Source organism: Saccopteryx bilineata, chromosome 10, assembly GCF_036850765.1.
Source record: "Saccopteryx bilineata isolate mSacBil1 chromosome 10, mSacBil1_pri_phased_curated, whole genome shotgun sequence".
In the NCBI taxonomy this organism is placed as follows: Eukaryota; Metazoa; Chordata; class Mammalia; order Chiroptera; family Emballonuridae; genus Saccopteryx; species Saccopteryx bilineata.
The window spans coordinates 41,577,138-41,581,905 of record NC_089499.1 but is presented as its reverse complement, the minus strand read 5'-3'; positions in this window follow the sequence as shown (position 1 = coordinate 41,581,905).

The following is a 4,768-nucleotide window of genomic DNA, read 5'->3' as shown; positions in this document are numbered from 1 at the left end:
CTGGTGCACACGTCACAAATGGGCCATGAACTGGAGGAGGGGACTCAACAGTGCCGCCTGGGCTCACCCTGCTCCTTTATCTACTTACGTGAGATAATTTCCACAACATGGTACCAAGACCCATTTGTTTTCCATCATATGTACACTCCTCGCTGTTTATCTTTTGAGGGAGTTTCTTTCCTGATTAGCCAGTTTCCCCTCTGTAGAGGGTAAAGCAAGTGCAGAGGGCGCTGTCTGGAAGCCTGGCACCTTGGCAGGCAGGCCTTCCAGCAGCTAAGCCACTAAACACTCTGAGATAAAAGGGCTTCATCCTGTGGCCCTCCCAAGGTGCCATGGCGGCTACAATTTAACAACTTAGGTAACAATGGCTATAAGGCAAGATGAAGTATTCATTAATAACAGTAGTTATGTTCTATAAAGTCGCCAGGAGCACTGAATTAGTGAATACTGAATCATTGCTCCTAAGGGAAATACAAGGATAGGTTCCTGTGAGCCTCTGGGCCCATTTTCATCCACCAATCAATAAATAATCTTGTTTTATGTGTGTTTCTATTTAAAATACCCTGTTTAATATATATTGTTGATTCATTAACGTTGAACTACCGGCCAACAGCGCTATAGCTCATGCCTGCATGAAGCTTATCTAACACATGCTTTCCTCTGTGAGGCACACAATCACCATTTTGTGCTTCAGAATATGGGACAGTAGTACTTCAGCACTAGGATTGGGGGCTATTTTAAATAGAGAAAATTTATTTCACAAAAATTATAAAAAACATGGCACTAAATGTACTGTGAGAAGGACACCTGATTACTCAGAGAGCTGATATGAGAAGGTGGAGCTTCGCCTTGTCCCACGTCAGCTGAGAGCACGCACCTCCAGCAGCTCAAATTTTTTGCCCTGTGCACATGCACATGTTCAATAATGGCTGAGGAAGTGTTTCAAGTATTGATTCAGAGGTTAAAATACATTTTAGTGAGTCAATAAATTTGCAAATATGAATCTGCTGATGATCAACTGTTGTTATTTGATGAAAGTGAGTGGTTAATAAAGCCCATTGTTTGCAGCTTCTGCTGCATGACTCTGCCTTCAGCAGAGAGACCACTGACGGGGGAGAAAGCTGAGGGAAGTGGCAGGAGGGCTGCTGGGCCCTGGAGCTGGACAGCCTGGGCTCAGCCTCACTCTGCTGTGGACTAGCTGTGTGGAACAACAGCTAAGTCACTTTAAACAACCTCCAAGAACCTCATTGTCTTCATCTGTAGAATAAGTTAACGACCTTTTTATCTTCCTGGATTATTTTGTACATCAAATGTGATTGTGCAGCCCTGGCTGGTTGCCTCAGTGGTAGAGGTGTTCACCTGGTATGTGGAAGTCCCAAGTCTGATTTCTGGTCAGGGCACACAGGAGAAACAACCATCTGGTTCTCCATCCATCCCCTTCCCCTTTCTCTCACTCTCTCTCTTTCCCTCCTGTAGCCATGGTTCGATTGGTTTGAGCAAATTGGCCCTGGTGCTGAGGATGGTCTTGCCTCAGGTGCTAAAATAGCTTGGTTGCCGAGCAATGGAGAAGTGGCCCCAGATAGAGCATTTCCTTGTCGGAGGCTTGCTAGGTGGATCCCAGTCATGGCACATGAGGGAGTCTGTCTCTCTGCCTCCCTGCCTCTCACTTAATAAAAAAAAGTGATTATGAATGTGAAATGCTAAGCATTGCATGTGGAGCAATATAGTCAGTAAATAATAGCAAATACAGTCAACCCTCTGTATCCCAAATCTATGGATTTAATCAATGTCGAATGAAAAATATTTGAAAAAATAGTTTAGTTGTTGCTGACATGTACTATGTAGCTAGGTTGATCATGGTAGTAATTGTACTGAACATGTACATACTTTTTTCCTTGTCATTATTCCCTAAACAATATAGTAAAATAACCATTTACATTGTATTAGGTATTATAGGTAATCTAGAGATGATTTAAAGTATATGGAGGATGTGCATAGGTTATATGCAAATTGTCCACTATTTTTATAAGGGACTTGAGCAAGTATGAAGTTTGATATCTGGGAGGGTCTTGGAACCAAACCTTTGTGTATACTGATGAATGACTATATTACTAGGGCAGACTATTGGTAATACTCTAATAAAAAGTTTTGGTAGTTGACTAATCAGTCTCACTATCTATCTCTTCACATTGATCAGGAACTAAACCCAAATTTCTCACACATATTATCTCTAGTTATAGAAAGGCTTTTAATATTTCTTGTTTCAAATATTAACCTACCTACTTTGAACCTGGATTTAAGTCTCAACTCTTTTTACCAACTCAGAGAACTATATTATACATTGTTGGCTAGTGTCTCTGTGCCTCAGTTTTCCCATTTTTATAGTAAAGAGTTTGAAATATCTCTGAAATTTTATAATTTAAAAAATGAGAAGTCCCTTTATTTTCTGTTTGTGATGTTATCAGGAAGACTAATATGTAGATGTGTGTGTGTGTGTATGTGTGTGTGTGTGTGTGTGCGCGTGCATGCACCCATACTTGTATGGCAGTCTGGAGAGAAGATAAGATTCTGCTACTTTGGTTTATAAGATGGAGAGAAGTGTCTGCCACTTTTCTCTTGTCCCTTGAGTCATTTACTAAAATCTCTTAGAGCATCAGGAAATGTAACTTGAAAATCACTGGACAAAACTCATTCAATAATTGATTCAACAATTCATACAGTGAAGGAATGGCCCAAGGGAAATCAAGAAGGCTAGTTTAGTCTGACTGGGTACCAATATGGAAAAAAGGAAAAGTCTTTTGAGAATACATGAGCATGGCCCTGGCCAGCTGGCTCAGTGGTAAAGCGTTGGCCCAGAGGGTAAATGTCCCAGGTTCAATTCCTGGTCAGGGCACACAGAAGAAGTGACCACCTGCTTCTCCACCCCCCTTCTCCCCCTTCTCTCTCCCTCTCTCTTCCCTTCTCACAACCATGGCTCCATTGATTAGAGCACATAGGCCCCAGGCACTGAGGATGGTTCCATAGAGCCTCAGCCTCAGGCAATAAAAAAATAGCTCAGTTGTGAGCATGGCCCCAGATGAACAAAGAATCAGCCCCAGTTGGGGGTTACCAGGTGGATCACAGTCGGGTACATGTAGGAGTCTGTCTCTCTATCTCTCCTCCTCTCACTTGGAAAATGAAAAAAAAAGAATATATGACCATGAGCCTCAGTTTCAGATGTAACTGTAGTTTGAATTTACACATCCCACATCAGGGCCTGAAACTCTCACACTAATGGCACTAAAAGATGATGCCAGGCTGATAACACATCTAGAAAGACTAGCAGAGGCAACTGCAAAACCTTCAATACAGGTTGAATAAGATTTCTACATGTAAACCCTTGTCACACTTGAGTTAAAAACTCAAAACTCCAAATGTTACAAACAGTGGTACACCTACTGGTAAACCAACTTTCAAAGGAAAAAAAATTGCTGCCTAACAGCATTTGCCAATTTTCATGGCATAAATACTCCCACCACATTGACTTCAAGCTGACCAAGGTGAGATTACTTTGGATGCAGAGTTGAAAAGAATCAGTTCCCAAAAGCTGACTCCAGTCTACCACTTGGTTATGAATAAGATCATAAGAATTAACAAACAAATACAATGGACTTCCCAAGAAAATCAGAAAATATTGGCTAAGGATACAAAAGAAGGAACTAAAATGATAAGTAAATAAAAGTCACCATGAAAAAAACAACAACAACAGATAAAGCCTGACCAGGCAGTAGCATAGTGGATAGAGTGTCGGACTGAGATGCAGAGGACCCAGGTGCAAAACCTCAAGGTCGCTGACTTGAGGCTCATCCAGCTTAAGTGCTGGATCACCAGCTTGAGCATGGGGTCGCCGGCTTGAGCATGGAATCATAGACATGACCATATGGTCTCTGTCTTGAGCCTAAAGGTCACTGCTTTGAAGCCCAAGGTTGCCGGCTTAGTCCAAGGTCACTGGCTTAAGCAAAGGGTCACTCGCTCTGCTGGAGACCCCCAGTCAAGGCACATATGAGAAAGTAATCAATGAGCAACTAAGATGCTGCAATGAAGAATTGATGCTTCTCGTCTCTCTCCCTTCCAGTCTCTCTCTCTCTCTCTCTCTCTCACTAAAAAACAGAACAAAACAAACAAAACAAAAAACATAACCAAGAAAAAAAACAAAACAGAAAGATATGACCCCCCTGGAATATCTAGAAATTAAATATATAGTAAATAAAACAAAAAGCTCAGTGGACAGTGTAGTATGCATAATTTTGACCCCCTATGATCTCTGCCTTTTATGTTACTCCATGCTTATATTATATTATATCATATCATATCATATATCATATCATATCATATCATATCATATCATATCATATCATATCATATCACAATGTGTCTGTAAAGTCATGGTGCACTTTTGACCGGTCACAGGAAAGCAACAAAAGACAATAGAAATGTGAAATCTTCACCAAATAAAAGGAAAACTCTCCCAGTTTCATACCTATTCAGTGCAGTTCGATGTGGGCTCACACACAGATTTTTTAGGGCTCCTTAGGTAGCTATCCCGTATAGCCTCTACAGACTCATCACTGACTGATGGCTTACCAGAACGGGGTTTCTCCACTAAACTGCCAGTTTCCTTCAACTGCTTATCCCACCAAGTAATGTTATTCCTATGTGGTGGCGCTTCGTTATAAACGCGCCGATATTCACGTTGCACTTTGGTCACGGATTCGAATTTAGTGAGCCA